General features: G+C 39.7%; 1 long non-coding RNA gene across 1 annotated transcript; it reads right to left on the reverse strand.

Annotated features, from left to right (window-relative positions):
- Positions 1-14,819: 14,819 nt before the first annotated feature.
- LOC131179554 (uncharacterized) lies at positions 14,820-17,001 on the reverse strand. The gene is made up of 3 exons (XR_009148445.1): positions 16,864-17,001; positions 16,361-16,418; positions 14,820-15,095 (listed from the first exon to the last, which is right to left on the reverse strand). It is a non-coding gene; the product is annotated as an uncharacterized LOC131179554 (long non-coding RNA).
- Between the last annotated feature and the right edge of the window lie 8,805 nt (positions 17,002-25,806).

The raw sequence follows: 25,806 nt of genomic DNA on the forward strand, positions 1-25,806 counted from the left end.
GAAAACTGGTTTCTGAAGTTTTTCTAACTTAAAAATAGCAGAGTAGTAACTTTTTCTAACTTCAATTTCTGAGGCGTCCGCTTCGTTTTCTGCTAGCAATAAATGCTCAGACCTTGTCTATAAATACCTCCAACAGGAAATCCTCCCGTATTTCATTTTCTCCTCTTTCTTTCTCACTCTTCCTGTTCTAAAAACTCCGGTAACAATCTCGGCCATGATAGCTGCTTTTGATCTTTTTTCGGCTATTCACCTTGTTCACCGACTGAAAATTTTCGACCCTGATGATCAAAAAATTACTATGGCCATATTTGATGACAGTGAGAGGACTGGACTAATTTACCGATCCAGATCGAGAATATCGATCGTGTCAATCTCGAGTCGGTTGACCGATATGATCGGTGAACTGATTTTGGGTGAGAAGACTGCTAATTTCTCTCCTATTATTGGTGACTGCCCTTCGAAGTACATTCGGCCCCTCACCACATTGGGTGTCCCGACAGCAGCTCGGTTCTGAGCGGTAATATTAATGATGACCTCTCTCATCCTCATGAGAGTCATAATCCCCCCATCTGAGCTGTACATCTGTCCGATATCGATGGCTGGTCTCTTGATCCAACACATCTTTTAATTCAGTCACGAGACTAGGCTTTGACATAGGTCTTTGTTAGATGGGATGTACTGCCGATCTCTAAAGATCGCCCAAATGATGTAATCTGACCTTTAATGTAATCCGATCTCTTGAGATCGCCCAAATGTTGTAACTTGACCTTTAATGTAATCCGATCTCTTGAGATCGCCCAGATGATGTAATCCGACCTTTTGGAAATGAAATTTTATTTTGACAATTATCATTTTATTATTATTGCATTTGTTATTTTCCGATCTCTCATGTGTTTATCCGATCCGACTCCTAATTGAATAGTCCTTAATCGATCTGTAATTATTAAACATCTACCTAAGTCTACCGATCTTTAACTATCCGATCTCTCCTTATTCAATTATGGAATTTCTGGAATATTCGTGAGACGTGTCAGAAAAAGCTGGCGAATCCCGCTAACCGATGCGTCGCTTGGGACACCGTGAGCATTAAATGCTCAGACGGGTATAAATAGGGGATGGGTTAGCCAGTTGATCCCTTATGTCATTTTCAGCCTCTTGCGAGTGAATCCAAAATGCTCTCATTTTTTCAAGTTCTTCCGACACTGATCACACTGCGGTAAGGGTTTTGATCTTTCTTTTAGTTTAAATTTTCTCTTTTCTTTGAAAATGAGCGGTGCCGAGGGTCAGAGAGTGGTGAGCCCCCCTTCCGTTCATGTCTTGTGGTCGTCAGATGAAGTTCAGGTGGTCGAACCTAGTGGGCGATCTGAACCTTCTACATCTTCCGTTCCAGCCCGTGGTCAAGCGGGACCCTCAAGACGAACGCATCCCTCAGGGAGAGAAAACCTTCCCGTGGATGAGCTGCCATCAATCCTTCAAGAAACCTATCTGCAGTCGTTCACCCAAGAATATAACCTTCGGGCAGATTCGTATGAGCTCATCAGATGCCATGGTGATGTTCGAGCTGATCACTTCTTCGAAGAAAATGATATGATCATGGTATAAGAAGAGCAATTAAAAGCCGGGCTGCGGTTTCCTCTTGATGACTTCTTCAAGGAAGTCCTGAAATTCCACCAAGTCTGCATAGCTCAAGTACATCCGAACTCATGGCGGATCCTAGTAGCCTTTAGAGGCCTCTGCCGAGCTAAGGGACTCCATCCAACAGCGAAGGTGTTCGTCGAGCTGCATAGGCTAACTCGCCGAAAGGACAATGAGTATTGGTTCATTCAAGTGAAGTCGCATTGCGGGCTCTTTATCGATCTGCCTTTCTCCCTGAAGAATTGGAAAAATTGCTTTTTTATTCTGAGGAGCAAGGTTCCGAGCGGTTTTGAGGGTTTCCCGCGCAGTTGGCTGCATCAGGGCCCATTACTTTCGAAGCGCATCATCCTGAATAGGGAAGAGGGCATAATGGTGATGGAGTTGAAAGATCAGGCGGCCACTTAGAAGTTCTCCTGTTTAGATGCAGTGACGGCCGAACTGCATCATTGGACAATGCAGCTGATTACCGGCAAAGAACGCGGGCTTCAGCTCTCTGACCTTGGCCTCGGTACTTTCTATATCTCTTATCTTTGGGCCTTAGCGAACTCACTGACTTTTTCTTTATGCAGGCATGGCGGGCAGCAAGGCTTCCAAGGAGAGTCGAAAGCGGAAGAGAGAGGTCTCTAGGAAGGTGCGGGAGATGAAATATGCCGAGGCCTCTCAGACACCAAGGCACGATCTGGGGGAGACACAGGGAGGCTCGTCCTGACCCTTAGGACCGCTAATCCCTAACATAGAAGTGGTTCGGTCTCCCCCTCGACACGAAGAGCCACCTCCACCTCCGCCAGTTGCTTCGAGTGCGGAAGGGGGTCCTTCCCAACCTCCTGCGAGGACCCTTTCCCGCGGCGCTCAAGTCCTGATCCATTCACTGGAGAAGAACTGCACGGTTCGGGAGAATCTAGGCTTGGCTAAGGTCTTAGGGGCCTCGATCTGCCTTCAGGAGGATCGGGATAGGCTGTCCCCGAACAGTCTCGATGATATCCTGACCCGGACTATGACCCTGAACGTGGAGAGTTTGGTGAACCAACACATTAACTGGGAGAAAGCTCATCGTATGAGGCAGGAGATCGAGAAGGTGGGTCAGGAAGCCGCTTCCCTCCAATCCCAACTTTCATCCACCCAAAACTACATAGCTAAAATTGAGGGGCGGATGAAATTCTACGAGGATAAACTGGTCGAGCAAGCTCATGTTCTTGAAGAGGTTCGGGCGCTTCGAGCCGTTGATGTCGCTCGCCTCACTGAGGAACTTAAAGCAAAAAAAGAAGAGGCAGTGACAAGGGAGGCTGGTGCCTATGTGAACGCCCATGGGGATCTCTTGGCCGAGCTCATGAAACGTTATCCTGAGGAGGACTTTTCCTAGATGGTGGACCTGGCTCCCCAAGAAGAAGAGGATAGCGAGGAGGAGGCTGAGGGTGATAGAGAGGGTGAACGAGATGTAGAAAAGGCTAGGGGTGATCCTCCAGTTGAATGACTTGTATTTTTATTTTGAAATGAAATAAAGTTCTTTTTTATGTTCAATGACCGGATGAGATCAGAAAATATCTAAGTTGCATAAGTGCCTGATTGTCTAAACATATTAGAATAACTTGAAAGCAATTATTAATCCATGTATGAGAGATCGGTAAAACATTGTAAACATGAGATTGGCCTAAACCGAGAACAAACACTGAACGGAACTTTAGATTATTAAAATTGGAAACCTAATATGAACACTTAAGATAGAAAGCACCATTAAGCCGAATTAAACTTTAACTTTATTGAACAACTATCTGCAATATTATGAAAGGGGGATCGGATGGCATGAAGATCTAATGTTAGTTCAATTTCATTTGACAAGAGATCGGACGTGTGATTGACTGGCCAGGAAGCATGGTAATTGATTTGAGAGATCGGTAAGGAAGGAGATCTGGTACTGGTTCGATTCCTTTTGAAGAGGGATCGGAAATGAGACTAACTGGCAAAGAGAGATCGGAAATGATTGGAGACTTAATGCTGGGGATCTGCTTTAAAGCCTATTGATTTTCGGGGGGGGGGGGGGGGGGTGGGGTTGTGGGGGAGGGGGGGTCGGCCAAAATATGGTGTCGACATCTCATCAGAAACTCTTTTCAGATTAAATCTATCTGTCCTGGCCAGGAACTTGAAACATCAAGAACAATTAAATGAACATAGGATTTCATCTCTATTTACTTAGAGGAACAGATTCCATCTTGATCAACACCTGCCTCCATATATAACTAGTAGGAGCCAACACATGCCCATATACCCATACACAGTACAAGTATGAAAGTAGTATCAAACTCAAACTACCTATATACAAGATAACTGTGCTATCTCAGGTCTAAAGATTATATGCATTGATATGATTTATGACAAAGCATTGACAAGAGTAAACTCCATGTGCTTGTCATAAGTGTCACTGGTTTGGCCTACTTATTATTTATAAGTGCCTATTATATTTGTCATATGGCATGAGACTCACCATTCCATCTTATTTATATCTCATATAAATAACTTGAGAACAAACATGAATACAATCTTTCTGGATAAGTCATGTCCTTATTATGAAATATCCTCGATTGTGAACCTATTTATGATACTTTGTACTAGAAATACTGTCACTCATGTTCTTAACAACTTAAGAATAGAATTTCTAATAAAATATCAATGGACCTTTTCTATTACACATAAATATCTTATGTAAACGGAAAAGTGAAAATGCCTTTTATTAATAAAAACATGTACAAGATACATACTAAATTATATGCTCTAGGGCATACTGCTAACACCTTTCACTTTTAATCTATTTTTCATAATTTTAATTTCCTACATTTTAATGGACATTTAGGCTAAGAGTCACCTCTAAGGGTGAATTTACCAAATTGCCTCTTATCGGTCTGATCAGCTTTTCTAATAGCACTAGGCTGCTTCCTAAACTCTGATTTGATTATTTAAACTTGTTCTCTATTCTTTTCTGTGGTTTTCACATTACCATTAGCTTCGTAATTATTTCTAGGCCTAAGGTGTCATGGGATCCCATACAAAATTAGGGTAGCAACTGAGCTTGCAGTCACTTCCTGGTTCAATCACCCATCGCTGGGACCTCGGTTCATTTAACCGATTATGCTTTGTTTTACTTATTTCCATTTCACCTTCATATAATTTCTATTAATTTTTATTTATGGCTTTTCTGGATGGCATAAATATGGTTTTACACATCCTGACTGTTTGGACAGAAGCTGGTCATTGGAATAGTAAAATGTATATACTACTTAGTATAGGGGTGTGACATTTTTGGTATGTTTATGTGCACATTTTCAATCATGTCCTAAAAAGTCTCATTTGCATGCTGTTAAACATATTCTCAAATACTTGAATGGTACATTGCATTTAGGTCTATCGTATCCTAGAAATGCATCCTTTGATTTATGTTCCTACTCGGATGCTGACTTTGCTAGAAGCATCCTTAATAGGAAGACTAACTCAGGTACTTGTCAACTCCTAAGACACTCTTTAGTTTCTTGGTGTAGCAAGAAACAAAACTCATTTGCACTTTCCACGGCCAAAGCCAAATATGTGGCTATGGGTCTTTGTTATAGCCAAATACTTTGGATCAAGCAATAATTGAGAGACTTCAATGTATCTCTTGATCACATTCCTATTAAATATAATAACACAAGTGCAATCAATTTGACCAAAAAACCCATACAACATTTTAGAACCAAGCATATAGATATTAGACATCATTTTATACGTGATCATGTATTGAACAGTGATGTTGTTCTTGAGTTTGTTGATACAAATCACCAATTAGCTGATATCTTTACAAAACCTTTATGTGAAGATATGTTTAATTTCATTAAGAGAGAATTAGGCATACTTGACAACCTTGATGCTTGAGATTGTGATTTACTGTTCACATGACTGTTCACATGAGCAAAATATTGGTTTCCTATTTTGGCCACCATATGAGCACAATACCATTCCTCATTAATTTAGATTGTTTTCCTTGATTGTTCTATGAAGGTTATTTGCCAAAATTCTATTGTTGCTTTTAATAGACTCTTTGATGGTTTTACGAGTCTTATGCAAATAAAATTACTAAATTTGTATTTTAGTCCTTTGGCTCTTTAAGCTATTCTTGATAATAGCTGTTTATGTTACCTCTAGATTGAGCACATACTATATATGTGTTTTAAGTGTCTCAATGACATAATTATACTCATGTTCAGTTTCAAATCAAGTTAATTATGCACATTTGCTTAGCGACCATATAACCACCTTAATGGTATCCTTTTTGTGCTCAAATGTAAACCTTCTAACTGGAGTTATCCTTTAAATGCTTACTGAATTGACAATGAAGCTAAAAGCTGAAGCTTTTGGCATAGTGGTAAGCCTTTGAATGATGCCATAATTTTTGTATGTCTTTCCTCTTAGAGTACATTTTGATGATGCCAAAAGGGGGAGATATATAGCTAGTGGATGAATTAGCTGAGTGGATGAATAATTCCAAATTTTAAGCTTTAAACATAACATATAAATGATGATTTAGTGGGATACATGTTTTGGGTATACTTATGCGATGCTTCTTGGTAATCCTTTGATACATATTCTGAATTTTTTTTTTATATATAAAACAACTTTGCATCATCATTCACCTAGGATTCATGGCATTGCATTCATTAAGTCAAAGCCTCTCTTATGTGCTCTCCAAATTCTATTTAGTAAGGCATAAACTACTTTTGAAAGGGAGAGTACATTAAGGGGGAGAATTTCTGAAAAACACACACTTCACTTGTGCTTAATTTTCCTCATCCATTAATTTTTTGTCATCATCAAAAAGGAAAAGATTGTTGGACCTAGGTGTCTTAACCCATGTTTTGATGATAATAAACAATTAGTGTGCTACTAATATGTTTTGAAAGTATTTATGTTGAGTTTATAGGCCCTAGATTCAAAATTGCCAAATTACTTCAAATCAAGTTTAAGGAAGAGCAAGATAAGGAAGCAAACATTTATGAAACCCTACAATGTAACTTTTATTTATTTTATATCTTGTAAATCTCATTTAATTAATTGTGTTGGCTCAAGTCTAGGTGGTACTAAGAATATCTCATTCAACTTAGTTTTCATCTAATTCTGTATCAAGGGAAAATTAAATAAAATTTTCAAAAATGAAAAATTAATTTTGAAAAGTATTTTATTGCAAAATACATTGAATTATCTTTCTAATGGTTCAAACGGATCAACAATCTGAGTTCAGATAAAAAAGTTATGAGTTTTTTAAACTCTTAATTTTTTAGTGTCTTTACTTATAACTTTTTCTTAACGAAAGGGGAGTAAAATGAAATTTTCACATTTGAGAAATACAAATTTGTTTTTGAAAGTGTTTTCATTGAAAATTTTATCAAATTAGCTTTCCAACAGTTCAAATGGATACAAAATCCAAGTTCCAGCCAAAAAGTTACGCATTTCCGAAGCCTAAGTGCCCTTTTGACACTTTCTGTCTAGAGAGCACTTCAGTAGCCGAAAGTGACTTTTCAAAAGCTATTTTTTGGTGCTTCAATCTTTGGTAGCCAAACATGAGTTTCTACAACATGATAAAATAGAGCTTTGGGTTGTTAAACAGCTAGTTTTGCATTTAATGTACCCCTAACGGTTATTTTCTTGCAAAAACTATAAATAGGCACCATTTATGACTAGAAACAAGTTTTGACTTGGAAATTTATTGTGTTCTAAAGATTTTCTTCATTCTCTCTCTCTAGAACTTGAGCTACCATAGTTAATGTTGAGAACTTGATATTTGAGTTATAAATTCTTTGTTCTGAGAGTTCATTCAAGGTTGTTGTGAGCACTTATTGTAATTTTGAGTGTGATAGAACTTTAAATAGCTCTTGAGTATAAAGAGATTTGTAAAAGAGTAAGGGTTTACTCTTGTAGTGTTTATAAGGGGTTTATTCTTCACCCAAAGAAGAATTTTAGTGGATTTAACTCTCAAGGAGGGCCTTGAGGAGAGGACATAGGCTTGGGATAGCCAAACTTCTATAAATGTCACGACCCAACCTATGGGCCGGACCGGCACTAGGACCTGGGCCAGCCTAAAGCCCCCGAGGCCCGTAGTAAGCCTTAACTATTCATTTACCCAACTCTAAGGCCCATTTGGGCCCAATTTCAAGAAACCAACCAGACAGAGTCCGGCCATAAAATGGACCTACCAACGGGGAGTTTTTGACTCACCCGACCTGTAAACACAATAAACAATCCATTGGGGAGCTCAGCTCACCCTCCACATACTCATATCATCATAATGATAAATGGGAGCTCAGCTCCCTCATCCAGTCCATCAAACATGCATATAATAATTTTACAGGTCCATAATAATAATTTAGCTTACAGACCCAAATCAAATAAACATTTCTAACACATGCGGAAATTCTAGGAGTAAATAAAATTACACAAATATTGATAAACAACCTGCGAGGAAAGGAAGCAGGTTAACCTCAAAAATATCCTCCTGTGGCCTGGAAAAATATTGAACAGGAGTGAGCGTTTGACTCAGAGAGTAAAATATCAATTTTAACCATAATCTCTATAACTATCTAAAACTAATGCACCCTGTAGAGTGAAATGCAACATCAATAACATTTTCACATCATAACATCAAAAAGGTAAATTTGGAGCACTCACGCACCCTGTAACATCAATCATAATATATGGGAGCCGATCCTATCTGACTCTCTTAAATCCAACTCGTGCCAAAGAAAGAACTCAGCTCGGACTTCCACTTCATAACCAATGCGGGGTCCCAAATGAAGAACTCAAGCCGTGTCTACCCCGAAGGACCGGGTCCCAGCGAAGATCTCAAGCCGTGTCTACCCGTCCTATCCATAGTCCACACCACATCACACGCACGCAAACGCACGCACACTGCTCCAAATTACCACAACAACATCCATGGCACGCTAACAGTTATGAATGCAACATATATCGTGCCTAGAGTTTAACTACATAAATATATGCATATAAGTGATGCATGGGCATGCTTGAACATATAATAATATCGAAATTACAATTAAAATTAATATTTTACTCACAGACTTGACGACAATCACTGTGGCGGCTGGGCGGAGGAAGAAGGCTGTCCCGGCTCACCTGACAATTTTATTACAATCATTTAATAAATTTGACTCAATACAAACAAAGAAAAAGACCAATACGTCCTAAGTCGTGCCGAAAATCCGGCAGAGTCTCCCCTATACCTAGGACCTACCCAACCTGCAAAAGGGCTCAAAACACACTTCTATATTCACAATCCATATGCCCACAACTCAATCACATCACACAGCCCCTCCTGGGCCCATCAAATCAGTCATCCATCACAATATGTAAAATTTCATTTTAGTCCTTATAATTAATCATTTTTGCAAAAACTGCCCAAATAAGCTCTAAAAATTCTAAAACTTTGCCCCGCGGTCCTTAGCAATATTACTAAGCTATTGCAAAAAGAATCATAATTTTCTAAGCTACCACGAATATTTTACGGATTTTTAATCCTATTTAAGCACTAGAAAATTACGAAAAAGCAAGGTTCGGGTTTACCTTTGCCAATTCCGACTTCGGAAACGCGCTCGGGACGTCTGACAATGGGGGGCTAGCCAAAACTTCGGTCCAATTCGGAGACTTTTCAGGTAACAGGTCTGTCTGGCCGGAATTTCGCTGACCCGGTCAATTGTCGAATTTCCGCGAATCGAGGATGCCTACACGAAGCCCATAACACAGGGGTTAGTACATAAATTTTTTCAGAATTTTCTAAGCTCATTAAATGCTCGGAAAAATACTGCGAAGTTCCGTGGGACCCACCAAAAAACGGTGTCGAAAAAATTTGAAATTTATGTCGCCGCGAAGCTCTCGACGAGTGGAGCGTGCTGGTACCCTCGGTTTTCTCGTGGGATTCACTATTTTCGAGAAATCTAGCCCAAAAGTCGAAATGGGCTAAAAACTTCCCGAGCAAAAATTGGACAAACCGCTCGATGGATTTCGGCGTTCTTGGTGTCTATGAAAAGCTCTCATCGAGTAAATGATTTTAGACACAAGACCCGGTCCAATTGATGACCGAATCGGTCGGATTTTGGCCGGGAAGTCCAACAGTCGCGCGCTCGCTGCGCGTCCGTTCCAAGGCCGTTTTCCGGCGTTCCAGGCGGCGGCCGGCCGTGGGGGAGGGCCGAGGTGGGGCGCCGGCGAGGTGGGGACGCAGGGGAGGCGGCGGCGCGGCAAGGGGAGGAGGGAGGAGAGAGAAAAGAGAGAGAGAAGAGGAGAGGGTCGATGCGCGCGAGAGGGAGGAGAAAAAGAGAAGAAGACCGGTCCGATCCGGTCAGGTTCGATTCGGCCGGTTCGATTCAAGATACAAAATTTTGAATTTTTACTTTGCCTCGGGACCGAAAACGAGGTCCAAAAATTCTGAAAAAATTCTAGAAAACTCAGAAAAATACGTAGACTCCAAATATATTTTTAGTTTTGCCACGTGGTCTTTAAATTAATTTTTAAAAATCATCAAAGTTTATATTTTCGGAAAATCGAACTCGATTTTTAAAATCCGAAAAATCTCAAAAAAATTCCTAAAATTTAAATAAAATTAAAATACCAAAAATGTTCATAAATTTAAAATTTTTGGGGTGTTACATTCTTCCCCCCTTACAGAAAATTCGTCCTGTAAAGGATTGAACAAATAAAGCACATGATTATACATTGAACAAATAAGGGTACTTGCTACGCATGTCCCGTTCTGACTCCCAGGTGCACTCTTCCACTGACTGACTCCTCCACAAAACCTTAACCATAGGGATCTGTTTGGATCTCAGCTGCCTCACTTGGTAGTCCACTATGGCTACAGGCTGCTCCTCAAATGTCAAGTTCTCTTTTAGCTCTATCACATCAGGCTGTAGTACATGAGAAGGATCTGGAATGTATTTCCTGAGCATGGAGATGTGAAACATGGGATGAACGTGAGAAAGGTTGGGTGATAGCTCCAACCGGTAGGCAACTGCTCCAACTCTATCAGTAACCTCAAAAGGTCCGATATACCGAGGTGCCAACTTGCCCTTCTTTCCAAATCTCATGACTCCCTTCATTGGAGAAACCTTCAGGAAAACATAGTCGCCCACTGCAAACTCCACATCCCTCCGTCTGGGGTCTGCATAACTCTTCTGCCTACTGAAAGCTATTTTCAGTCGTTCCCTGATTAAAGGAACTACCTCTGAAGTGTACTGCACTAGGTCTACATCATGCACCTTCGCTTCCCCCATTTCTGTCCAACGCAGAGGAGACCTACACTTTCTTCCATATAATGCCTCATAGGGTGCCATCCTTATGCTAGAGTGGTAACTGTTGTTGTAGGCAAACTCCACCAAAGCTAGCTGCTCATCCCATTGACCTCCAAAATCCAAGACACTCATGCGAAGCATGTCTTCCAGTGTTTGGATTGTCCTTTCGGACTGTCCATCTGTCTGAGGGTGGAAAGCCGTACTAAAGTTCAACTGTGTGCCAAGTGCCTCCTGCAACTTTCTCCAAAACCGAGAAGTGAACTGGGGCCCTCTGTCAGATATTATGGAAGCTGGAACTCCATGCAATTAGACTATTTCTTGAATGTAGAGTTGGGCGTACTGTGCCACATAATGTGTAGTCTTCACAAGCAAGAAGTGAGCTGATTTGGTCAAGCGGTCTACAATTACCCATATCGAATCATATCCTCGCGTGGTACGAGGCAACCCAGTCACAAAATCCATAGTGATCATTTCCCACTTCCATTCTAGGATAGGGAGCTCTTGCAGCTTCCCTGACGGTCTCTGGTGTTCAAACTTCACCTTCTGACAAGTCAGGCACTTGGACACAAAGTCTGCTATGTCTCTCTTCATGCCATTCCACCAATAGCTATCTTTCACATCATGGTACATCTTGGTGGAACCTGGGTGGACACTGTACAGTGTGTAGTGTGCCTCTCGCATGATTTCATTCCTGAGGTTGTCCACATCGGGCACACATATCCTAGAACCTTGCACTAGGGCACCATCAGTGGCAAATCCAAACTCACCACCTTCACCTTGCTATACTCTTTCTATAATCTTCATCAATTGTTGGTCTCTGTGCTGGGAAACTCTAACTCTGTCCCTCAAGTCTGGCCTCACTGAAAAGTGAGCCAACAATGCCCCCTCATCTGAAAGATCTAGGATTAAACCTTGATCCATCAACTCATGTACCTCCTGAATCAATGGTCTCTTCTCTACTGAAATGTGCGCCAAACTGCCAGAAGATTTTCTGCTCAAGGCATCTGCCACAACATTGGCTTTTCCAGGGTGGTACTGGATGGTGCAATCATAGTCTTTCAGAAGCTCCATCCATCTCCTCTGTCTCAAGTTTAAATCCCTCTGTTGGAAGATGTACTTCAAGCTCTTGTGGTCGGTGTATATCTCGCACACTTCACCATACAGATAGTGTCTCCAGATCTTTAGTGCAAAGATTACAGCCGCCATATCCAAATCATGGGTGGGGTAGTTCTGCTCATGCCTCTTCAGCTGCCTTGAAGCATAAGCCACTACCTTTCCATTCTGCATCAAAACACACCCTAGGCCAACTCTGGAGGCGTCACAATACATGGTGTATCCTTCACCACTCACAGGTAGTGTCAACACAGGGGCAGTGGTTAGACACTCCTTAAGCTTCTGGAAACTCACCTCACAGTCATCTGTCCAAATGAATGGAACATTCTTCCTAGTCAACTTAGTTAGGGGAGCCACTATCCTGGAAAAATCTTGTACAAAACGCCTATAGTAGCCAGCTAAACCCAGAAAACTTCGCACCTCAATGACTGTTGTAGGCCTAAGCCAATCGATTCTGACTTCAATTTTCTTGGGATCCACTTGAATGCCGTCACTAGAAACCACGTGTCCCAAGAATGAGATGCTTTCTAGCCAAAATTCACATTTTGAAAATTTGGCATATAGTGGTGCTCCTCAACGTCGCAACACCATCCTCAAGTGCCACACGTGTTCTTCCTCGGTCCGAGAGTATACCAAAATGTCATCTATGAATACGATGACAAACGGGTCCAAAATGGCTTGAACACCTGTTCATCAAGTCCATGAAGGTCTTTGGTGCATTAGTGAGTCCAAAAGACATCACCAAGAACTCATAATGACCATATCTTGTCCTCGAAAGCCGCTTTGGACACGTCCTCATTCCCGATTCTCAATCGATGGTAGCCCGATCGCAGTCTATCTTGGAAAAGAATCTAGCTCCTTGAGTGATCAAACAAATCATCGATCCGAGGAAGTGGATACTTGTTCTTCACAATCACCTTGTTCTAATTGCGTAGTCGATACACAACCTCAATGACCCATCCTTCTTTCTCACAAATAGAATAGGAGTGCCCCAAGGTGAAGTGCTCGACGTATAAAACCCTTGTCCAAAAGCTCCTGTAGTTGCTCCTTGACTCTTTCAATTTCACTGGTGCCATCCTGTAAGGTGGCATCGATATGGGGTTTGTACCCAAAGACAATATCAATGCAAAACTCTATTTCCCTTCCCGGTGGCAACCCCGAAGCTCCTGCAGGAAGACATCCATAAATACTCAGACAAAAGGAACAATATCCATGCTGACACCTACTACAGAAGTATCTCACACCAATGCCAAATACCCTTGGCATCCACGCCACAAAAATTTTCTAGCACTAATTGCTGACACAAAATTATATGGAGCCACGCTCCTGTCACCATCAAAGCTAAACTCTTCCACACGGTATGTGGAAATACACCTTTTTGTTCCTGCAGTCTAAAGTGGCATAGTGAGTTGACAACCAATCCATCCCCAAGATTGCATCAAAATCCATTGCCGGTAGAGGAACCAAGTCTGCTGGGAGGATCTTTCCATCCACTACTACTGGGCTACCTGGAAAAATCATATCTACATCTATGTTGTCGCTAAGTGGGGTAGCTACTGACAAAGGGCACTCTAAAGTTGTAGGGTTTCTACCCAACCACATGGCAAACACAGGGAGACAAATGAGTGCGTAGCACCGGATCTATCAAAACACGAGCCTCATAAGAAGACTGCAGAAGAATACCGCCACAACCGCATTAGAAGCTCGAGCATCCCGGTGGGTCGTGGTGAAAACACGAGCTTGACCCCTACCCCGAGTGGCGTAACCACGATCGACTTCTACCTCTGACCGCCTCCAAATCCACGTCCCCTTGTCCTCGGCCTGTTGGCCATCGAATCGACTACTGCCATGTTGGAAGTACCGGATACAATCGTGAGGAACATTTGCAATGTAACTCGTGACCCCATCTGTGGCTCACTGAAAACGGGGCATTCTCTAGCAAAGTGACCTGGTTGGCCACACCTGAAGCATACTCCTGATCCCATCAAACAAGGTCCTGCATGTCCTCTTCCACACTGTGCACATGGTGCCAAAGAGGATCCTGAACCAGAGCGAATCGCCGTACCTGAATCGTTATCACCTGCTGATCCGCACAGTGCGAACCCTCGGGATTTGTGTCTAAAACCACTCCTCTTATTCCTGCTTCTTCCTCTGTAAGTAGTTTGGCCACCACTATCCGTAGTACCCATGTGGGGAACACCTGAAGAACCCTCTGCTATGTTTTTCTTTGCTCTTCTGCTGTAATCCACAGCATAGCTAATCTCAATCTGTCTGGCTCGATCAACCACCACATCAAAAGACTGATCAGACATCATGGCCAGGTTCGCATACCTCCTGTCAAGCCCCTTTAGGAATCTTTTCACCTTCATAGTCTCTCAGAGATACTTTGTAGGGGGCATATCCGCTCAATTCCGTAAATTGCAGAGCATATTCATCTACAGACCTGCCATTCTGTCTTAAGGCCTCAAAGGCCCACTGTTTCTGATCTCTGAAGCTTTCTGGCACAAACCGATTGATGAAAAGTTCCACAAACTGAGCCCATGTCAAACCCTCCATCTGAGGTAACACGTAGTCATTCATCCATTGTCTAGGCATAGGCCCCATGACATGCTGCATACACTCTATAAGTCTTACCAATCAGACTAATTGCTCTCGCCGTCAGAATCTAAAAACCGATATGCATCGTCTGACACATCATAAGTTCCAGGCACTAACTTCTTGAAATTAATTATCTGTTTATAAGGTTCCCCTCTTGGTGCGGTGGACTGCTGCTGCTGTGGAGGGTGGACCATATACTACGCCATCATATCGATGGTTCTCTGCAGACCAGCTAGAGTAGCTGCCATTGGGTCCATGGGACCCGATGCCATAAAGGACTGATCCTGTACTGGGGGTGGCTGCTCCTCTACTTGAGCAGCTCTAGGCCTCCTACCTCGCCTCCTCGGGGCAGGTGCCTCATCCTGTGCTGACACCTCATCAGGCACATCTGGCTCTGGTGCAGTGGCAGCTCTCCTGCTTTTACGCATTTTCCTGAAATTCAGTAGCATTAGCCCACAAAATTCCAAACTGCACATTACACAGCTCTATAGACTCATATTTATACATAATTATATGAAGCAGAAACTAGAAGCAAAGATGACAATGCAAGACGAATGTGGACCCTATTTTTCCGCATGTGACTCCTAGTAGACTCTTCCCAACACTTTAGACAAACATTCCCTAAGAATCTGAAGCCTAAGCTCTGATACCACATTTGTCACGACCCAACCTATGGGCCGGACCGACACTAGGACCTGGGCCAGCCTAAAGCCCCCGAGGCGCGTAGTAAGCCTTAACTATTCATTTACCCAACTCTAAGGCCCATTTGGGCCCAATTTCAAGAAACCAACCGGACAGAGTCCGGCCATAAAATGGACCTACCAACGGGGAGTTTTTGACTCACCCGACCTGTAAACACAATAAACAATCCATTGGGAAGCTCAGCTCACCCTCCACATACTCATATCATCATAATGATAAATGGGAGCTCAGCTCTCTCATCCAGTCCATCAAGCATGCATATAATAATTTTACAGGTCCACAATAATAATTTAGTTTACAGACCCAAATCAAATAAACATTTCTAACACATGCGGAAATTCTAGGAGTAAATAAAATTACACAAATATTGATAAACAACCTGTGAGGAAAGGAAGCAGGTTAACCTCAAAAATATCCTCCTGTGGCCTGGAAAAATATTGAACAGGAGTGAGCGTTCGACTCAGAGAGTAAAATATCAATTTTAACCATAATCTCTATAACTATCTAAAACTAATGCACCCTGTAGAGTGAAATACAACATCAACAACATTTTCACATCATAACATCAAAAAGGTAAATTTGGAGCACTCACGCACCCTGTAACATCAATCATAATATATGGGAGCTGATCCCCTATCTGACTCTCTTAAATCCAACACAGTGCCGTGAAGAACTCACTCGGACTTCCTCTTAATTTCCTAATCGGGGTGCCTGCGAAGAACTCAAGCAGTGTCTACCCCGAAGGACCGGTCCCTGAAGATCTCAAGCCGTGTCTACCCGTCCTATCCATAGTCCACACCACATCACACGCACGCCAACGCACGCACACTGCTCCAAATTACCACAACAACATCCATGGCACGCTAACAGTTATGAATGCAACATAAATCGTGCCTAGAGTTTAACTACATAAATATATGCATATAAGTGATGCATGGGCATGCTTGAACATATAAAAATATCGAAATTACAATTAAAATTAATATTCTACTCACAGACTTGACGACAATCACTGTGGCGGCTGGGCGGAGGAAGAAGGCTGTCCCGGCTCACCTGACAATTTTATTACAATCATTTAATAAATTTGACTCAATACAAACAAAGAAAAAGACCAATACATCCTAAGTCGTGCCGAAAATCCGGCAGAGTCTCCCCTATACCTAGGACCTACCCAACCTGCAAAAGGGCTCAAAACACTTATATATTCACAATCCATATGCTCACAACTCAATCACTTCACACAGCCCCTCCTAGGCCCATCAAATCAGTCATCCATCACAATATGTAAAATTTCATTTTAGTCCTTATAATTAATCATTTTTGCAAAAACTGCCCAAATAAGCTCTAAAAATTCTAAAACTTTGCCCCACGGTCCTTAGCAATATTACTAAGCTATTGCAAAAAGAATCATAATTTTCTAAGCTACCACGAATATTTTACGGATTTTTAATCCTATTTAAGCACTAGAAAATTATGAAAAAGTAAGGTTCGGGTTTACCTTTGCCAATTTCGACTTCGGAAACGCGCTCGGGACGTCTGACAATGGGGGGCTAGCCAAAACTTCGGTCCAATTCGGAGACTTTTCCGGTAACAGGTCTGTCTGGCCGGAATTTCGCAGACCCGGTCAACTGTCGAATTTCCGCGAATCGAGGATACCTACACGAACCCCATAACACGGGGGTTAGTACATAAATTTTTTCAGAATTTTCTAAGCTCATTAAATACTCGAAAAAATACTGCGAAGTTCCGTGGGACCCACCGAAAAATGGTGTCGGAAAAATTTGAAATTTATGTCGCCGCGAAGCTCTCGACGAGTGGAGCGTGCTGGTGCCCTCGGTTTTCTCGTGGGATTCAAGATTTTCGAAAAATCTAGCCCAAAAGTCGAAATGGGCTAAAAACTTCCCGAGCAAAAATTGGACAAACCGCTCGATGGATTTCGGCGTTCTTGGTGTCTATGGAAAGCTCTCGTCGAGTAGATGATTTAGACACAAGACCCGGTCTAATTGGTGGCTGGATCGGCCAGATTTTGGCCGGGAAGTCCAACAGTCGCGCACGCGCTGCGCGTCCGTTCCAAGGCCGTTTTCCGGCGTTCCAGGCGGCGGCTGGCCGTGGGGGAGGGCCGAGGTGGGGCGCCGGGGAGGTGGGGACGCAAGGGAGGCGGCGGTGCGGCAAGTGGAGGAGGGAGGAGAGAGAAAAGAGAGAGAGAAGAGGAGAGGGTCGACGCGAGCGGGAGGGAGGAGAAAAAGAGAATAAGACCGGTCCGATTCGACCGGTCCGATCCGGTCCGGTTCGATTCGGCCAGTTCGATTCAAGATACAAAATTTTGAACTTTTACTCTGCCTCGGGACCGAAAACGAGGTCCAAAAATTCCAAAAAAATTCTAGAAAACTCAGAAAAATACGTAGACTCCAAATATATTTTTAGTTTTGCCACGTGGTCTTTAAATTAATTTTTAAAAATCATCAAAGTTTATATTTTCGAAAAATCGAACCCGATTTTTAAAATCCGAAAAATCTCCAAAAAATTCCTAAAATTTAAATAAAATTAAAATACCAAAAATGCTCATAAATTTAAAATTTTTGGGGTGTTACAATAAATTTCTTGTGTCATCATTCTTCCTCTACTTTTCTTTGTGTTTAAATTTCTTTTAGTCTTTAATTTTGCAAGTAGAACCTAATTCACCCCCCCTCTTGGGTTGCTACAAGGGACAACATAGTAAATATAAGTTTCATTCAATATGATTTGATTCTTATAGTAATGCTTGTTTTTTAGTTTCAGTACGATTCCTTATTCAAGTTTGAAACTTAAAAAGCACATGTAGCCCTAAGTTATGTTACAACCCCTCTCTTTTTGTTCATCTCTAAAACCCATTTAAAAACCTCTAATTTACTGTGTCGTCACAACTTAATAAAATTATCAATTTTTCCTATTTCATAAAATAGCCATAACGATCTTTAATCTTGATTCTATTAGTTACACCTCATTATGAGTTTAAAAGATGTTGGTTTTTTATTTACCAGGAAAAATTACTATTTAATTCTTCAATTATGTTAAAATTAATGATTTGGTTATCTTTATACGATTTAGTCTCTCATATTTGATTATATTGACTATTTAGTCCTTCCCTTTATTTTTGTCAATCTAATCATTAGTCAATGGACTAATTAGAGGTGGTCAATGAGAGATAAAAGTATTAATGATAATAAAATCTCAGATGTAACACCCCTCACCCGACTATAGTGTAGCTGAGCAAGGCATGCTACATTCGGTGCCAGAGCATCTTATCTTATCTTACTTTATTCTTTTAATAATTTTTTTTTTCATTACAATTTAATATCAATTATTTTTCTAAGGAGAAACTAGCGGAGTTTCCCCTGTTTCTATTATCATTTGGCATATTTTACTATTCACCTGTTTAAAAATTTCAATAATAATTTCTAATAATAATCTCATCCATACTCATTTCATCATTTCAAAAATTATTATATAATTCAAATCCATACTCATTTGTACAAATTCATTCATGCTCCATTCTTATAGCAAAATTCTCAAATTTGCATTAATTTACATAATTTGCAACTAATTACATAAGTTTGTCAAGTACAGGATATACAAATAATTTAAAATATGCTTAGAATTAACAAAATTCATAACATGTGTAATATGAGCCCTATCTAGATGCATTGCTGAGGAGGTGACAACCTTGTACACTTCTGATACTTCCACAGATCTAGACTCTAAAAACCCAGTCTAATATCCACTAGGTTTTTATCTTCAGTACCTACGCGAAGGAAACAATCCATCGCACTAAGCATTGCTGCTTAGTGGTGCAATAATATAGCAAGAAAATAATATACAAATAAAGGTAGAAATAAACTATAATTCAAATAATTTAGATCTATAATTAATTTAGTTTCTAATATTAACTATACTCTATCTTGCCATGTTCTTCTTTGGAGGTGCTCAGTTCAAAAATTTGCATTAATAATGTACCAGATACAAATAATCTAAAATTTAAACTTATACTTATATTCTTATGTAAGTCACATTTGTAATGTTATTTAAGTTATAATTCTTCTACTAGTCTTTTTATCACTTCCTTGATACTTTCTAAGTTGTTTACAATCATTTCGTAATATTTAAAATTTTTAGAACTAATCTAATTTACTTTAGACCCTTCTAAGAAACAAATTTTTGGAGCTAATCTAATTTATTTAGAACTTCTTACTCATTTATTTGCTTTCTAATATTTTTAATTACTAATATTCGTAACTTATTTTAATAAATTAGACTGCCCAAGTAACCTATGACAGGCTGACTAAACTGGATAACGGGTCGTTGGCACTAAACACCGCAGTGTCTCGGGCCGTCATACCATGGGACGTGTAAGCTTAGTACGTCAACCACGTATGCAATCTGTTAGTAGTATGCCCTAGAGCATATCATTTAGTATGTATCTTGTACATATTTTTATTAATAAAAGGTATTTCCACTTTTCCGTTTACATAATATATTTATGTGTAATAGAAAAGGTCCATTGATATTTTGTTAGAAATATTATTCTTAAGTTGTTAAGAATATGAGTGACAATATTTCTAGCACAAAGTATCATAAATAGGTTCACAATCGAGGATACTTCATAATAAGGACATGACTTATCCGGAAAGATTGTATTCATATTTTTTCCCAAGTTATTTATATGAGATATAAATAAGATGGAATGGTGAGTCTCATGCCATATAACAAATATGATAGGCACTTATAAATGATAAGTAGGCCGAACCAGTGACACTTATGACAAGCACTTGGAGTTTACTCTTGTCAATGTTTTATCATAAATCATATCAGTGCATATAATCTTTAGACTTGAGATAGCACAGTTATCTTGTATATAGGTAGTTTGAGTTTGATACTGCTTTCATACTTGTACTGTGTATGGGTATATGGGCATCTGTTGGCTCCTACTAGTTATATATGGAGGTAGGTGTTGATCAAGATGGAATCTGTTCCTCTAAGTAAATAGAGATAAAATCCTATGTTCATTTAATTGTTCTTGATGTTGCAAGTTCCTAGCCAGGACAGGTAGATTTATTCAGAAAAGAGTTTCTGATGAGAAAATCTTTTTAATCAAGAACTGGAATTAAAAGAGAACATAATATTCATAGCAAATGGAGTTTGACATAAACCATGACTCCAGCTTAAGTTGGGATTTTGTAACAGAGAGATTCTAATGCATGGTAACATATGATTATAGGTTCATTTAAGGTAAACCTTATTACTAATTGGGTGGCCATGGCATGCTATGCTAGGTGTTAACCATGGTCTATGAGGTTCATAAAATGATTTAGAGAAATCATTTATGGTAAGAAAGAGTTCTGATGATATTAAGAGTTGATATCATGTCTCATTGCTAATTAGTGATGAGCCTAGTAAGTCACACACATACACAAGTTATCACCTATTTAAATATGATTTAATTAATTAATTAAAGAGTTTAATTGATTAATTAAATAGGTTTAGTTTGCAATTAAATTGCAAAGTCCCTAGCATGACTTGAAACCAAATCTAGATTATTGGAGCCATTCATTACAATATCTTAGACCTATCTTCTCAAGATGTCGGTCTAACTGAGTCTGTGACATAGGCTTAGTGAATGGATCAGCTGGATTTTCAACTGATGCTATTTTCTGCATGGCTACATCGCCTCGCCCAACTATTTCTCTGATAATGTGGTAGCGCCTTTCTATGTGTTTGGATTTCTGGTGAGACCTTGGTTCCTTAGCCTATATGACTGCTCCATTTTTGTCACAGTGTAGTGGAACTGCTGACTCAATGGAAGGAACTACTATAAGTTCTATCACGAACTTCTTTATCCAAACAGCTTCCTTTGCGATTCGATGCAAAGAATATACTCAGCCTCTGTAGTGGAATTTGCAGTCGTACTCTGTTTGGAACTCTTCCAACTGACTGCACCTCCATTACAAATGAACAAATATCCAGAGGTAGACTTTCTATCACCGATATCTGATTGGAAATCAGAATCAGTATAACCATCCAATTGTAAGTCTCCACCTCCATAAATCAAGAATAAATCCTTAGTTCTTCTCAAGTACTTAAGGATATTCTTGACAGCTATCCAGTGTTCCAAACCTGGATTGGATTGATATCTGCTAGTCAAATTAACAGCATATACGATATCTGGCCTAGTACACAATATTGCATACATTAAACTTCCAATAGCATAAGCATATGGAATCCTAGCCATCTTATCTCTTTCTTCAGGTGTCTTTGGAGACATCTCTTTTGAAAGGTGGATGCCGTGTCTCACTGGTAATAATCCTCTCTTGGAATCAAGCATGTTAAACCTCTTTAACACTTTTTCCAAGTATAGACTTTGGGATAAATCAATTATTCTTTTTGCTCTATCTCTATAGATGCGAATCCCAAGAATATAGGTTGCCTCCCCTAAGTCTTTCATGGAGAATGTATTTGACAACCATACCTTTATAGTTGTCAACATACCTGTGTCATTACCCATCAACAGTATGTCATCCACATATAAGACAAGGAAAGTGATAGCACTGTCACTAACCTTCTTATATACCCATGGCTCATCCTCATTTTTGATAAAACCAAAGGATTTAATGGCTTCATCAAAACGGATGTTCCAACTCCTCGAAGCTTGTTTCAACCCATAAATGAATTGCTTTAGCTTGCATACCTTGGAACTATCTTAGGATTCAAAACCCCTAGGTTGTTACATGAAAATGTTTTCTTCAATGTATCCATTGATAAAAGCTGTTTTGACATCCATCTGCCAAATCTCATAATCATAGTATGCAGTTATTGCTAATAAAATCCTAATTGATTTAAGCATGGCAACAGGCGAAAAAGTCTCCTCATAGTTAACTCCTTGCCTTTGGCGAAACCCTTTCGCTACTAGCCTTGCCTTATAGGTCTCTACCTTTCCATCAGAACCAATTTTCTTCTTGAAAAGCCATTTGTTCCTTATAGATACAATACCTTCAGGTGGGTCAACAAGATCCCAAACTTGATTCTTATACATGGAATCAATCTCGGATTTCATAGCATCAATCCATTTTGAAGAGTCTATATCTGATTTAGCTTCTTCATAGGAAAGTGGATCATCTCTATGATCTACTTCTTCATGAGTAGACAACTCTTGTTCTTCTTCATGAAGAAAACCATATCTCACTGGTGGGTGAGATACCCTGGTTGTTCTACGAGGAACAGCTGTAGATGTTTCATTAACGGGTATAGGTTGACTAGATGGATCTATATCCATCTGATCTGTTGGTTGGTCAAAATTCTCCAATTCTAACTCTATTTGCCTTCCTTTGCCTCCTTCTTGAACAAACTGTTGTTCAAGAAATGTGGCATCTCTACTTATCACAACCTTTTGTGAAGTAGGAAAATAAAAATAACATCCAAAACTATCTTTTGGATATCCAACAAATCGACCTTTTTCTGATCTGGTCTCCAATTTATCAGTGTTCAGCTTTTTGATATAAGCTGGACAACTCCAAATCTTAACATGCTTAAGACTTGGTTTTCTTCCATGCCATATCTCATAAGTTGTGGAAGAAACTGATTTTGATGGAATCCTATTCATAATATACAAAGCTGATTCTAATGCAAATCCCCAAAAGAAGATTGGCATATCAGTATAGCTCATCATACTACGTACCATATCCAATAGGGTACGATTTCTCCTTTCAGATACACCATTCAGCTGTGGCATTCCTGGAGGAGTCAGCTGAGAAACAATGCCATGCTCTCTGAAGTATTCATCAAATTCAGTACTCAAATATTCACCTCCATGATCTGATCGAAGAGCTTTAATACTCTTTCCTGTTTGATTTTCTACTTCAGATTTAAATTCTTTAAACTTTTCAAAGGATTCATGTTTGTATTTCATCAAATACAAATACCCAAATCTTGATTTATCATCAGTAAAGATAATAAAATAATGAAAGCCCCCTCTAGCCATTTCTTTAAATGGACCACATACATCACTATGTATTAGCTCCAAAATATTTTCAGCTCTTTGCCCTTGTCCAACAAAGAGTGATTTGGTCATTTTGCCCTAAAGGCAAGATTCACAAGTTGGAGTAGGCTCAGAGCCCAATGAGGATAGAATCCCCATTTTCTCCAGTTTTGCAATCCTATCTTCTGAAACATGACATAACCTTAAGTGCCAAATATATTTTCAACTTGAGTTGGTTTTCACCATGGCATTGCATTCTTTTAGATCACTGGCATTCAATTTGTGTTTGTCATTATTATCCAAATAATAAAGACCATCATTCATATAATCCGAACCAACATATTTATTTCTAAAATAAATATTGCAAACATCATCTGTGAACTAAAATTCATAGCCATTTCTAGTCAAACTAGATATAGAAATGATGTTCTTAAAAGCATCAGGTACATATAAAATATTATCCAAACACAAAACATGTCCAAACATGTAAAAAGATTTAGATCCTATGGCTAAAGCTTCAACAGTTGAGCCATTGCCAATCCAGACTCTAATATCTTGAGAACGCAAGCTGCTACTATTTGCTAGTTCCTGCATATCATTAGAAATGTGAGAACTGGCACCAGTATCTAAAACCCAAGCTGTAGATGAACTATGAGTATCATCAAAATCTAAATAACAAGATATGGACATACCTTCCGTAGGTGTATCCTTCTTGTCCTTCAGAGAAGCAAGATACTCTAGGCAGTTCCTTTTCCAGTGCCCATCCTTTTGGCAGTGGAAGCACTTTCCTTTGCCTCCATTAGCTTTAGTCTTCCTTTTCTGTTTAGCTATTTTCTTGGAAGGACCAGGAATCTGAGGTTTCTTTTTCTTATTACCCTTCTTCTTGTTGGACTTTCCAGCAGAAGAAGATGCAATCAAAGCTACCTCTTTTCCTTTATTGCCCGGCATTTTCTTTTGGGCAATAACCAGCATGTTGAGTAAACCAGCTAAGGTGCATTCCTGTTTAGTCATATGGAAATTTGTCACAAAATTCCCAAAAGACTCAGGAAGGGACTGAAGGATCAAATCCGTCTGTAGTTGAAAATCCATGTTGAAGTCAAGATGTTCCAACTGCTCAATCAGCTGAATCATCTTGTGGGCATGATCCCCAACATTCTGTCCCTCAGACATCCTCATACGGAATAGCTTTCTAGATATCTCATACCTAGCATTCCTGCTGTGCTCACCATATAACTCTTGTAGGTGAAGGAGGATCTCACTTGCACTCAACATGTTCTCATGCTGCTTTTGTAACTCATTACTCATGGAAGCAAGCATGTAACACTTAGCTCTCATATCATGCTCCTTCCACTTATCCAAAGTTTCATGTTCCTCTTGTGTGGCCTCTGGAGGTAAGGGACCAGGAACATTTGAATCTAGAACATATCCTATATGTTCAAGGTTCAGGACAAGTTTCAAATTTCTTAGCCAATCAGACAGATTAGGTCCTGTCAACCTATTACGATCAAGTATGCTTACAAGGATATTGGATGGTGGTGGTTGTTCTGTGCTCATTTTTATCAGAAAATTAACTGCAGAAAATAACCAGATTAATTAGTAAATGTATCATGTAATTAACCAAAATGATTATGGTCTTTTAATCAAATTGGTCCTCCCACTAACTTAGCGAATCTTACACTTCCAATGTAGAAAACGGAAATCCTAGTTGGATAGATTTCTACTGGGTGATTGAATTCTTATAATTCTATTGATCATCCTCAGGTACATCCATTATTGGAATTACAATAAACTATAAGTGAGCAACTCCTTGCCCATCATATCTCATGTAAGGTTCAATCCTTTACCTAGCCCCTAATGCTCAAAATCTCAGGTACATCCATTATTGACTTATCTTGCATTAGTTAAGTTGATCCCATTGAGCCAGTAATTATGCAAATAATTTTAATGTCCTTAGGTACATCCAATATTGGCCACCCAACTATTTACATATTTACAACATCTCATGCTTAACAATTATTCTTAAGAAAATCTCTTAAATTAATTGCATCTTATGCAACTATTTAAAATTTCTTAAAATAATTGCCCTAATAGAGGGCCTATGTTATAATTACTTTAATTATAGCATTTCCAACTTAATCATTTGTTTGGAAGATTTTATGATCATTCTAATTACTATTAAGGTCTCACTTTGCACATTATCCAATTAGCATGCATATATCATTTAATAGCATACATTCCCATACATCTCATGCATTCATAGATAAGCAATAAATATGGCATGATCATGGACTTTCTAAGGGATTCAATTCTGAGCCACCAAGAATTGAATCAGGGCATTCCTAGGTGCATTTCATTCATTCATTTTACAAGAGTTGCTGAAGGAGTACATAATTAACACTTGATCTTGAATTCCTCCCACTAGTCCCACTAATG

Source organism: Hevea brasiliensis, chromosome 4 (assembly GCF_030052815.1).
Source record: "Hevea brasiliensis isolate MT/VB/25A 57/8 chromosome 4, ASM3005281v1, whole genome shotgun sequence".
Classification (NCBI taxonomy): domain Eukaryota; kingdom Viridiplantae; phylum Streptophyta; class Magnoliopsida; order Malpighiales; family Euphorbiaceae; genus Hevea; species Hevea brasiliensis.